Raw genomic sequence first — 14269 nt, 5'->3', positions numbered from 1 at the left:
CTGGGAGGACCTGCATATTTAACCCATTCAGTGACCAGCTATGTATCTGGAAGAGATAGATAGATGACATTTTGTGTCTTTAGAAGGGTAGTAAGGATGCACACAGAGTTCATGTTATATATAAACAGTAATGATCTGAATTTGGTTTTTACTGCCCACACTAGTAAGAGCAATGTTGAATTTCTTGATTTAGAAATCTATTTTGAGGACAACCTACTGATGACAAAAACCTTTGCCAAACAGGTAGATTCCAATACATTTATCTTTGCAACAAGTGGCCACTATCGTACTTGGCTTAAGAATGTACCAAAACGTCAGTTTATGAGGGTGATGAGAAATTTATTCAAAAAATTGAGGTTTATAGACAGCATGCACTCTCATAAAGTCCCTACAAGTATAGGACTATTATCAGCTTAATTTTGGAACTTCTATGGAAAAGTTAAATGTTTTTTCTTCTTGGACTTATCTCTGCATTTTTATTGAATTATTACTATGATCTACAGGAATATCATAACTCTCGGGAACATTATGGTTTTCTGTTATGGATGTTTTTTGCGGTTGTATTTACATCTATGATCTGTAGGTCTCAATATTTTAGGAATCCCATGTTTGGAGTCTATGAAGTTTCCTTTTCACTTTTATTTTTATTTTTGATCAGTGCACTGAACCACTATATTACACTATATTTTGTGTGATTAAAGATTTGTAAACAGTTCTGTTTTGCCATATATAGTGAGGATACATTTTAGCGCCGGGGAGTTTCTTATATGTCTGTTAAATGTATTTAGAGCCTAAAAAATGCGAAAACATATTTACCAGTCCGATAAAATTTTGCATCCTGTCCTGTATCTTTGTTATTGTTTTTTTATTTGTTCTTCATGCATTGCTTCAAAATATAGCTATTATTGAGTTTTTATCATATGTTAAGTCAGAGTGCATTTTTATTTTTTTTATACGCCTTGTTAAAACATTTAGGGAGGTATTCAATTGTTAGCGAGTTCCGCTAAATACTCGCGCTCTTAAAATATTACCGTTAATACGGTAATATCTCGCTGGATTTCAGCTCGCAGCTCCCTGAGCTGCGAGCTGAAATCCAGCGAGTAAATTACCGTATTAACGGTATTTGCGCGCATATTACCATATTACCGGTAATATTTTTAGAGTGCGAGTATTTAACGGAACTCGCTAACAATTGAATACCCCCCTTAATATGTTAAGTATCTGTTTTAAATGAGGTGTTAAGCTGGCTATACTGTCCAATTTGTTGTAGTTGATATTATTATTATGTAATGAAAGTAAAACATTGGATCCTCAACAAGTGCAGTAAAACTGACTTTATATTAGCAGTGAAATGACACTGTATTTCAATGCAAGATACAAATGCACATAAGTTGTACTAAAAGTCTTCTAAAGTTGAAAGCTCTTAGAACAGTAGATAAAATCAATGTTTGGTGACATTGATTTATATATATATATATATATATATATATATATATATATATATATATATATATATATATATGTGACAGATTTGTATGTGCTGTATGAAAAGACATGGCCCCACTGCTCTAGTGTACAGGCATGTCACGCTAAGAGGATACATGATCCCCAGGGTTCTGTCAATGGTCTGAGATTCTACAGGAGTACAGGTTTTCACACTGTCAGATTTCTGTGGGATTAAGAAGCTGAGCATTGACCTTTTGATCTTCACTAAGAAAGATCACAAGTGTCACGTCACTAACTGCAGAGAGAAGAGCTGTTTGTCTCCAGCACATTTATTCTCTGATTTCCATAATTTATTTCAGCTATAGCTGGGGTTACACTTTCTAAATTGAAAAAAGGCTGAAGGTCTTTTGTAAAAAGCAAAAGGGGTGAGCAGCAGAGCAAACCTCAGCTTCGGTTCTGCCGTGCTCCTCGATTCGCTTAAATGTACCCAAATTTCTACCAAACCTCATTGGTTTGCAGTGCAAAACAGCAGCATTTGCACTGCTGAGGTTTATGCATGCTAAGGGATGGCATTAGGCGGCTTGAGGGTGTTGAGCAGTGCAAAAATAAGATTTAGGTTTGAAGAGTGATATTGAAATGATATAGAGGAGTGGTTACAGTGGGATTTTAGGGACTTTCTTTGCACAGGGACAAATGCACATTTTCACTTTGCAAAATGGATTTGATTTTTGTGCCAGATGAGAGCTGGCGGTGCTCAGGGTCTTATCCTATACATTGCGATGCATCCTGCTTTCTTCAGTTGCACTTTGTCAGAGAAATGCTTTACTTTGCACACTCTGAACAATTTAATAAAAACCTTCAAACACTCTAAAGCTACAAATGTATTAAACATAATCTCAATGTACCCTAAATCATATGTTTAATTTAAACTAGAAATTAAGATAAACTAAGCAGGAAAAACAGAGAAGTTTTATTTAATATGAGAAGGCTGGGCTGGTGTGATACTTTTGTACAGTGTGACTCTGCAGATCTCTAGCAATCTCTGCACACTCTCTGTACACTGAGGCGCAGGTTCGGACTGACAAAGCAGGGTCCCATGGAAATACTTGGTGGACGCCTGGGTGCTCCACCCTGTATGGTAGGGGAGCAGGGCCTACTGTCCACGACCAGAGGCTCACAACCCCATTTACCATTAAGCAGGACATGCAGTAAAGATGTTGTGAAACTGAGGAGTCGGGAGGAGCCAGAAGCCAGACAAAGAATAAAGAGAAGTCAGCACATAAGCAAGGTAAGAAAACTAACCAGTGCACGAAGGAAATCATTCTGGAGCAGAATGGAGCAGAAAGGATCTCCATGTATTCAGGCTGTAAAAAGGGGGCGGGGACTAAATCACTCCCCCCCCCCCTAAACCGCCCTCCATAGAATAAAATTCTAGATCCGCCCCTGATTCTGGGACAGTGACACAAAGCAGGTAAAACGTATAGCATGAGACATATGTACTCATCGATATTTCTACAAGTTTAAAATGAGGCAGTCATTGTTTGTGTGATTGAAATAAAGTTCATTGAGGTATTCAAAACTTTTACACACACATATACACATACACACACACACACTTTTAGTTTATGTATCTGAATTGAAGTGATTTATACCACTGAGCCTTAGCAAAATATTGTATAGAAGGATTACAACAATAATTTTGCACAGCACATTATACATTGTATGGGGAGATCCATTTAATCCCCCGCAGTTCAGCTAGAATGTAAAAGGAAAATCTTGATGGAAAATAAAACTGCAGGAATTGTTTAAAAAAATTCTAACATCTGTTAACAACAACAACATCAAGTTGTATCAGACTTGAATGCATAGAACATCATTGCATCTTATGGGGCGTATTTAAGGTCATCATCCAACCTACAATTGAAAGAAGGCGCCGTGGCTGCTGTCCAATTCAGAATCGCCAAAATGGAGCAGCTGCGCATGCGCGGGCGAATACGCAGCAGCTCGCGCTCTCTCTCTGATTTTTTTTTGGGGGGGAGGAAACCCCCTCTTAAAAATGCTGCGTTTGCCCCTCATATATAGATATATTAATATGCCCAGAAACAGACATAACGCCAATGAACGCAATTGCATGTGTAACCTGGCAGCAACACTGTGGCTGCACAGGCACCGTTGGGCACTGAAGAACTACAACTACCAACATGCTTTGGGGGAGAAGAGTAGGCAGGAGATGGCAAGAGCCAGAACAGTTATTGATTGTGCAGAGCTCAGTTGTTGTCAAGTGACAATTGATGTGAGAGGAATGGAGGATTAGCAGTATCAGTGAGGACAGAGAAGCTTTGTACTGTGTATAAGGATAAATATAGTTGCGAACAGCACTCATTAACTATACTGACGAAAGTAGAGAAAGGACAGTTATAAAATCCGATTACCCAGGAGCTCACATCTTAGTGATATGAAGTGGGTGACGTCCCATCAAGATAATGAGGAGTAATGTATCTACTTACAGTCAGTTATGTTGCCAGTTATCAATTAAACTCTACAACATGTATATATAAAACTCCCAGTATATTTATCTCAGGACCCCACAAGAAAGGACTGGGTTACAGAGTAAATCTTCTAGCAAGCTAACAAAATTATACAGCATTCCATCAATCTTCAATTAATGACGATGGGCCTGATTCATTAAGGAAAGTTAAGCAAAATTAAGAAAGTAAGGCAACACCAGGTTGCATTGGAGGAGGAGGAAAATGTAAAATTTTATGGCAGATTTATAGTTGGGTAGGGCATGTCCTAGATCAACTTTAAATTTCATTGTACATGTGGAGATGTGCCCTGCAGCTGCCATGCCCACTAAGAAGGCGAAGAAGATGTACCCCGAGGAAGTTCCCGTTAAGAGGGAAAAGGGAGAAGAGATTGGAAATTACTCACCGGTCCTGCGTTCCAGCGATGAGTACTCTTCTTCTCCTGCAGGTCCCGGCAGCAGACAGTGAGTGAACCAATCAGGGCTCAACTTCCCCTGCTGGCCAATCGGCGGCCGGTTAGGGAGTCAATCCTGGCTCACCTCCAGTCGTTTGAATTGCTGGCTCGAGGCGACGCCGAGTGACGTCAGCGCTTCGGCGGCTATTTAAGGCACTGAAATGCGGCATTTTCAAGTCAGTGAGAGGACGTCATGGGACGTCCTGAAGAAAAGAAGAATCGGACGCTGGCAGAAGTGGCAGGGATCCCTTGTAAGGGCTAGGAGCTACGCTGCCACGAGAAGACGATGGGGAAGTCGGCATGCAAGTCAGAAGACACTGAGATCAAGAAAAAGAAGAGATCATCATCGGGGAGCCCTTGTAAGGGCTAAGAGCGCCCCTGCCAAGAAGTCAGTGGGGACCTCAGCGCCAAAGAGGAGAAGTGGTGCCGCCTGCTGGCAGCTCTGGAGGATCTGAAGACACTGTGGAAAACAGAGTATCCTGCGCGGAGCAGGTGAGTATAAATAGTCTGGTTAGGTGAGGCACAAGGCCCTCGGGCAGAATTTGAGGACTAAACCGTGGCACCAGTAGTGGGCACAAGGCCCTGGCACAGTTAGGGTATAGGCAGAGTTTCTATTTACTGTAGGCCCATATGGTAGATCCAGGCACTATGCCCCATAGTTAGAGAGGGGGTATAAGGCCCCAGCATTAGTTATTTGGGCACAAGGTAGTTATTTGGGCACAAGGCACAAGAGTAGAGACATGGCACAAGGCCCTTAGAAGTAGAGTGGGCACAAGAGCCCCTGAGTTTGAATAGGGCGCAAGGTCCTTGAGCGTAGGCAGGGCACCATGGCAAGAAGTGTTGAGAGGCACAGGCCTCTGAGTTAGTGGGGCGTGAGGCTCCTGATAGTGTAGCAGGGCAGCAGCCCTGTTTGGTAGAAGGACATTAGGTCATTATGGTTAGAGGGACAGTAGGTCCTGGTTGTTAGCAGGGCAGTAGGCCCTTATAGTTGATAGCAGGTGATAGGCCTTGGTTTAGCAAGATGCTAGGTCCTTCGTAGTGTAGGGGACACTTGGTGGCTTGATAGTTAAATGTTTAAGTTGTTGAGAGTGGCATATAAGGCCCCTCTACCCATCCAAAAGTCCTAAAGTCCTGAGCCCAAAGAAAAGGCGGGCTTAACAGCCGGGGTTCAGGCCGCAGGCATAGGCCTGCGGGGCAGCTGAATTGCAGCGGACAGGGGTGGCCTAGAGCAGGTAAGTAGGAGCGGTAATAATCCGTTTCAAGGTAAGTAGCTGGTGGCCATTGGTAAGGTGGTCACTGTCAAGTGACATATCGTTTGCTATTTGTACTCACTTGTTGCCTTTAGTGTAGTCAACTGCAGGGTCCAGGAGTCAGACCTTCACTGGAGACGGTGCAGAGACAGAGAACGGGTGGGAAGACTCCTAAATGGATGGTTGGCTATCATCGTTTAGAAGGTAAACATACAAATAAATATCAAATAATTGTGTGCTACATGAAAAACAGCCAGTATTTTCCTTATGTGCAAAATAAGAAACTCATCGGCACGCCTTGCATTACAACAGAGCAAGAAAGCTTTTTTTGAGTAAAAAAAAATCTTTTCTTAACTTTCCTTAATGACTCAGGCCCAATGTCCTCACTTGCCTGAAAATCTGACAAACTGAGAGCTCATTGTCATATTTGTCACAGTGGTTTCTACCAGTGTTTATCGGCCAATGGTTTTTAAATAACACTCAGTTCCTATTTACATTTACAGTCATCCAGCCTTTACCTCCAAGGACCCAAGAGGGTGTTACACATCAATACAAATGACACAATTGCCTACAACTTGAGAGGTGAAATGGGGGGGGGGGAAGGGACAGGCTAACATAGACCGCGTACAGTAAGGGTGTTCCTACACAGATGCGCTGATTCAAGTCCTGTGTTTCTTTTAAGCACACTTGTTTTCACCCGTATCACTTGCACCTACTACAGGGCAGGTGTATGTGCCGACTGATAGTAATGCCTCAATATATTTGACAATTTTACAGACCACGTTGTAAATTTGTTATGGCCACCATAACATAAACTTGTAGAACTAGCGGAAGAGGTCTTCATCTATAGCAGCCGCCTTTCCCGTAGAGACTGGTTATGCTCACAGGTACTCGGATGCCCCCAGGACTTATACTCAGTGTAGTACAAGTTTATGTCCACACGGCATTGCACAGGAACAGGAGGTAATACACAGAGTAGGGACCGGCCGCAGATCTGCGGAGTGGCCGAGCACTGGTGGAGATGACAGGTGCTAGCTGGATAAGGGCCACAGGCAAATATTCAGAATCCGGGTACAGGCAGAGGATCAGGGTCACAGCCAAATATTCAGAATCCGGGTTCAGGCGGAAGATCGGGGTCACAGGCAAATATTCAGAATCCGGGTACAGGCAGAAGTTTAGGGTCACAGGCAAATATTCAGAATCCGGGTACAGACAGAAGATCAAGGTCATAGGCAAATATTCAGAATCCAGGGACAGGCAGAGGTCATACACGGGAGAACAATCTGAGGTTTTAAACACCAACACAGCAGAGGAGCAGGCAGCAATACTGAGAACAGAACGCTATAACCAGCAGTGAGGCCCAGTCCTCACTGCCTTAAATACTTTGATGGATAAATCAGAATCATGCGAGAGCTCCCCCTGGAGGATGTCCCTACAACCTCCTACTCTATGCCACAAAGATAACAGTGCATTGTAACTAATGCACATGCTCGGTTGCTACATCACGCCAGGATGCGACGTACTGCCGCGGCTCATGACAAAATTAGAATGTGTTTTCTAGATACATAAGAATCGAAACTTCAACAGTGTCTCTCACACAAGTAGTGAAGGTCAATTTATGATCACTTAGCCAAAGTTTTAACATGCACACGCATAAAAGAAAATAGTTATAAAGCTATTTACCTATGGTATTTGACACCAAATAGGCTACATAATATCCATGCTAATCCCACTATGTAAATTCAGTGTATTGCTCTGTTCTCCATATCATCATATTGTCTTTTACTTTAGTAATGCACTTATCGACTATTATCACACATCACAGATTTTAAACTTGCTATGCATTGTGATTCATTGCATTCTTTAATTATCTGTTTAGTAAACTGTCACAGGCTGTGATGTGCAGTGACTGGAGATGTGCTGTGATTTATACCTTTGTGGCAATAATTTACTAATTTACAGATCTAGACAAGCTAATTAGAAAAAGTTGTAAAAATATTTACAGAGAAAGTAAGTCATAAATAAAAATAAACATTGATAAGGCCAATAGATACAGCTTTCATCATTTGTATGTAATACTTAACAAACTACTTTAGATTTAAGCATAGTTATGGAAAATGTAGCAGAATTACAATGGCAAACCACCAAATTACTAATTGTAGTTCCAAGGTGCTTTGGTTGTTTAACATTTGTATTCCTTCTACATTTTTTATGTGGTTCTCTTTATTTTTGTTATAATGAAAGTTCTGATTCCAATTTGTAAATCCTAAACTTCAGACCTCAAAGATCCTGGATAAAATATGTAATTATAACAAAGTGCTTTGAAAGGTGCTTGAAGTGGTGCGATGAAGCAGAGATAAAAAATGTTTTCTTTTTTCCCCCCATGTTTATTTAATTGAAATGTTTTCAATATTGCACAATGAGGTCAAATATTACACAATACTTACTATACACTGGTCTCGTAAAATAGATTCAAAAACAATACATATGAATCACTTACCAGTTTTATATATTAATCTAACAGGAAGGTACTACATATATTAATATACAATATATCAATTGTTATGTTCATTTTATCACCACCAATAAACATTCTTAAATGTGATTATTGTGGTTCCAACACACAAAGATATTTAATTGCAAATTACAGCAGAATTTACTGCAAGCCATGCTGGTGCATAAAAGATATAACAATAAACAGGAAAGTATAAAAACCGAGTACATTACATTTTGCTAGCGCTTCACCTGGGCCCAGGTCAATGTAGTTTGCAGTCAGGAAGAAGAAATAACTAACTGGCCCCGGGAGCTTATATGCAGTTTCAGTTAACAAAAAAACACTGATGATATCACTATGTACACAGATAACACTCAGAGAGGTCTTCATTGGTCCATTGGTCAGGTCAGTCCAGTACAATGCAAATCTTAGGTCAGTTCAAAGGATTCTTCTGATAAGGTGGGGCCAGCTCATTCCAACAGCTGAGCACATATTTTGCCTTAGGGAACTGACCTAATCCAGTTCAAACCAACCTATTCGCATTCCAAACACAAAATCATTTTGAGCATTAATCCTTTATCTTCCCTAACTACCGATCACTGTAAGCAATCGCTTTGCCTAAGCAGCGGAATCCTCATGGTAATGTATAGATCAAAATGACACTAAACATGATACATTTCCTATATCCTGAGCCCTAGATACTTTTAATATATTATCATTTATGTATAAATAATCTCCAATACATTTTACTAATAAATAAATGTGGATTAGAACCTTAATAAATGTGTATTATTTACAAGTGTAAATACAAATATAAATGTGTGTGTTATTAATCTGTACGATTGCGCCATAACACGTGGCATACTAATCGCAATCGCACGGTAAATCAATATTAATCAGTTTAGCGTACTTCATCCAGTTATTTGACTTTCACACTATTCTGATAGTAAATTGGAATAAAACATAGAACACAATAAATCAAAAGCATTTAAAGAATTCAACACCAAAATTATTCATTATTATGATTATTATGATTATTATTAATTTTTTTATAGGCGCCACAAAGTATCCGTAGCGCAGTATAGGAAGAAACAATAGGACAGTACAAGGTAAAACAGCACGGTACAATTAACAATAAACACAATAACTCAGGTAACTCAAAGCACAGCTAAAGAGAAAGTGTGAGGGTTAGGGATATTCAGCACAAGCTGGAACCTGTGCCCAAGAGGGTTGGTGTGGCTGACAGGTTAAGAGCCTCTGATAGGTGCAGAGAAAAACGAGATAGGAGTCAGAAGGCTCAAGAAAGAGGTGGGCAGAATAACTGGAGAGCAAAGTTAAAAGTGGTGGAAACAGGAGGAGAGCGGGCCCTGCTCAAAGGAGCTTACAATCTAAAGGGAGGGACAAACATACTGAGGACACAAGGTTGATTGTCAAAAGTGATATAGAGGTCGGAGGGGGAGGAGGTTCAAGATGGAGGAAAGAGAATAAGTTCCATTTTAGCAATGTTAAGTTTAAGAAATCTAGAGGACATCCTGGAGGAGATGGCGGAGAGGCAGGTGGATACCCTAGAGGAGGGAGGGAGAGAGATCAGGAGATGAGAGGTAGAGTTGAGTATCATCAACATAAAGGTGGCTGAAGGAATTTTACAACCTTGTAGGTACCTGTATCAATCCCGATTAGCGCTGGCAGACCAGAGGTGCAGAGTCTAACGGATTCTCTGGTATTCACCAAGAACCGCCGTAAGGCATAATGGGCTTAGCTGCTGGGAACCCGCAGATCGTGGCCCTTGAGCCTGCCTCAGGATGTAACACTAGGTACAAGAAGACAGAGGAGGTCATGAATAAAGGGTTAAATGCTGCTGGACTGCGGGCACGATGACGGCACCAGGTATGGTGGAATTCAGCAATGTAGTGCAAGTACACAGTAGGTAAGAAGAGAGGAAGAGAGTAGTCAGACAAGTCAGGAACTGATACATGGGATATCAGGCAGAGAGTAGTAAGACAAGCCTAGAACTAGTACATGGGATATCAGGCAGACAATTGTCAGACAGGCAGGGAACTGGTACATGAGATATCAGGCAGAGAGGCACACTAGGAGATTCCACAGACTTGGTCAGACAGGCAAAACTGGTACACTGGGAGATCCAATATGCAGCAACAGTGGGCGACTGGGGGTTCAGTGGCACAGCAAACAAGTTGCACTGACTCTGAGTAAGTGTCAGTGCAGGGTTTATATAGGTAAGTTTTAAAAAAACCACCCTGTCAGACGAGTCATGTGACCCACCACAGCGAAAGCCGGACGTGGCACTCGGAACACAGCGCTGGAGTGAGTGACAGATGAGTATCCAATCAGCGAGTCCATAGACCCACTACCTGGAAGACAACGCTGGAGCGAGGGAGAGGTGAGTGTTACAGTACACCCCCCTGACATAAGGATGGACTCTGAAAACCCTAAAAATGTTTGTTAGAAAATTTCCTATGAAATCTTTGAGTAATCGAGGAATGTGAGTATCAGAAGCTTTGACCCAAGAGCGGTCCTCAGGATCATAACCCATCTAGTCAGCCAGAAATTGTACCTAACCTCTGAATCTACGAGAGTCCATCAATTGTTTAACCTCATATTCTGCTTGATTTTGAACAAAAACGGAGGAGGAGACTTTTTTGTAAGTAGAGAACAGTTTCAGGTGAGCATCCAGAGACCTGGAACCCAGAAGTGCCAATCACAGCACACAGGACGCAACACTGGAGCGAGGGAGAGGTGAGTATTACAAGGAGCTTATAAGCTCATCCAGAGAAGAGGTGTATAGCTAGAAGAGTAAGGGTCCAAGAACAGAAACCTGTGGGAACTCATCTGGAAGGGCGGAAGAGGGGGAATCAGAGTTGGAAACAGAGAAAGAACATTCGGCAAGGTAAGAGGTGAACCAGCAAAGGACAGTGCCGGAGAGGCCAGTTAGAGAGTGAAGTGGGATCAAGATTAGGTTTCTTTAGAATGGGTGAGACAAGAGCATATTTAAAAGAAGAGGGTAATATGCCAGTGGAGAGGAAAACATTAAAGAGGTGAGCATAGTGGGAGCAAGCGATGGGGCAAAGAGAACAAAGGAGATGAGAGGGGATAGGATCCAAGGGTCAGGTTGAAGGGGAGAGGATGAAATGAGAGTGGACTTCCTCACCAGAGATAGGGCAGAAGGAGTATAGGATTTGTAGTCTGGGGGGGCGAGGGCTGAGTGGGGTGAGTGGCGGAAGAGTGAATGGAGGAGGAGATTTCAAGTCTGATGGCCTCGATTTCAGAGGAGAAAAAGGAGGCAGTTAGGGAGGATGGGAGGGGAGGAGGGTGGCAAGAGTGTATTGAATGGAATGTGCCAAAGAGGCGGCAGGGTTTAGTGGACTGTGAGGAGATGAGGGATTTAAAGAAAGAATGTTTAGTGAGTGAGAGGACGGAACTATAAGATGAGAGGATAAACTTGAAGTGGAGGAAATCATCCAGGAAGCGAGGTTTTCTCCAGTGGCGTTCAGCGGTACGAGTACATTTTTGGAGGAAGCAGGTGGATTTGGAGTGCAAAGGTGGACAGAATGGGCAGGGGCGATCGCATCAAGAGTGAAGGTAAGGGTGTGGTTGTAGAGGGAGTCCACCTGGTTGGGGCAGGCTTGGGAGGATAGAGGGGAGAGGAGAGATCAGAATAGCAGGATCAAAGGAGTCTAGGTTGCATCATCTAGACTGGGTTGATTTGGGCATGGGGATGGGGTGCAGGAGTTGAGGAGCGTGAGAATGAGAGGAGATGGTAATCAGATAGTGGGAAGGGAGAGATGGAGAAGTCAGAAAGACCACATAGGTGGTAGAAGACAAGGTCATTTTGGGCAATTTGTTTCCTTCCTTGTACTGAACTTTATTAACCTGACTGGCGGAAGGTATAGTCAACAGAAAATTAACCTGTCTCTTAAGTTTAGTTACATATTCTTCTTGCAAGTCCTCTATTACAGGACAAAAATAAAAGCAGCTTAGGTCACCCATAACATGCCCAACTAAGGTGGCCCATTTGGTGTGTTTAATCATATTATTTTTAGAACAATTGTTATAATTATTATTGTTAGTGTGCAAGGTGCCACAATTCTCCATAGCACCCTGGCAGTATGGTTTGTTAGGCAGGAAGAAAATCAGGAGACAATTGTGTCTAAAAAAAAGTATAAAAAAGGATTAATTTTGCACCTGGGCAAAACCATGTTGCATTGGAGGGGGAGGTAAATGTAAAATGTGGGGGTAGATTATAGTTAGGGTAGGGCATGTCCTAGATCAACTTTAAATTTCAGTGTAAAAATAAAGCTATCAAGTATTTGTGTGCAAAATTATAAAACAGCCAGTATTTAACATATGTGCAAAATAGTAAACTAATATGCACCCCTTGCCTTGTAACATTTACTCCTTATTTTTGCATTAGTTTCCTTAATGACTCAGATCCTCTGTCTTTATAAATGTGGCACTTGTGTGTTTGAAGCTTTGTAGTACACTGATCATAGTGTGCCTAGAAATCCACTTTTAACTGCAACTGAAAGGTGCAAAATACACTTTATTAAAAGTATAGGACAAGATACAATTTCAGCCACACTGGTGGTAATGACAGTGCACTGACTATGTACTTTAAAAACAAATGTTTATAATTTCTTTGTTAAAAAAATATTAATTTTGTGTTGCTAAATAAAGGTTTTTAGTCTGCAATGTTTGCTATCCTCTGACCTGTACTCTGCAACTTGTCACTGACTGTGAAAATATTGACTTTGAGGCTGATAGGTATACTTGCTTTCATCTTTATACAACACACTGTGAAGTCATCATATGATTTCCATTTGTGAGCGAAGAAGTTAGAGGAGAGTTGTATGCAGTTGCTACGGAAACTGTTAAGCTTTCTGTTCTGATTTGCTGATTCTCATTGCAGATTCCGGAATATACAGTCTCTGTGCATCGAGAAAATAAATAACAATTTGTTTAGCATACGGTAAATAAGAGCTTTGTATGGGAGAAATTAAAAATTCAAACATTTCGGAGATTTACATGCAAACTACTATGTTGTATAATTTACATATAAACAAGTGTGAATACTTTTCTATTTTGATTCTACAATGGCTATGTTAGCACATTCCTCATCCGTTCCACAGAGTGACAAAGATAATATACTATGTATTTGTACATAGACTGAACAATACTTACAGCTTATCTACTTCATTCATATCTTTCTCCTTCAAATATATCTCAGATAGACTCTGCCATAGCTGCCAAAATTTTTTGCTGCTAGAAAGACACTCACTTGTCACAGTATAAGCAAACCTTGGTGTACTCTACCTACCATCGTGATATGTTCACTAAAACGATCAAACGGATATTTGTTTGAATGCTAAGTTTAATAAAAAAAAAATATCAACTGTTAAAGCCCAGTATATAAAAGAATATAAAAAAATGCAAAATTACAGAATAAAATAAATTATATGGTGCATTTAGTATTTGTTTGTTAAAAAAGAGATGTCACAACCATGTACTGCATAAAATATAGGGATGAGCGCAATCGGATTTATGAAATCCGAGCCCACCCGAACGTTGCGGATCCGAGTCGGATCCGAGACAGATCCGGGTATTGGCGCCAAATTCAAAAGTGAAACTGAGGCTCTGACTCATAATCCCGTTGTCGGATCTCGCGATACTCGGATCCTATAAATTCCCCGCTAGTCGCCGCCATCTTCACTCGGGCATTGATCAGGGTAGAGGGAGGGTGTGTTAGGTGGTCCTCTGTGCTGTTTAGCTCTGTGCTGTTTAGCTCTGTGCTGTTTAGCTCTGTGCTGTTTAGCTCTGTGCTGTTTAGCTCTGTGCTGTTTAGCTCTGTGCTGTTTAGTGCTGTGCTGTGCTGTGCTGTGCTGTGTTCTGCAGTATCAGTCCAGTGGTGCTGTGTGCTGTGCTCTGTCCTTCTGAGGTCAGTGGTGCTGCTGGGTCCTGTGCTGTGTCCTGTTCAGTCCAGTGGTGCTGTGTCCTGTGCTCTGTGCTTCTAAGGGCATAGTTATTTCCCCAATATTCCCCTGTGTTTAAAAAAATTAAAAAAAGTTTTTTAAAAAAATACCAA

The sequence above is a fragment of the Mixophyes fleayi genome, chromosome 2 (assembly GCF_038048845.1).
Source record: "Mixophyes fleayi isolate aMixFle1 chromosome 2, aMixFle1.hap1, whole genome shotgun sequence".
In the NCBI taxonomy this organism is placed as follows: Eukaryota; Metazoa; Chordata; class Amphibia; order Anura; family Limnodynastidae; genus Mixophyes; species Mixophyes fleayi.
The sequence above is the reverse complement of the archived record's forward strand: the minus strand, read 5'-3'. Positions refer to the sequence as shown.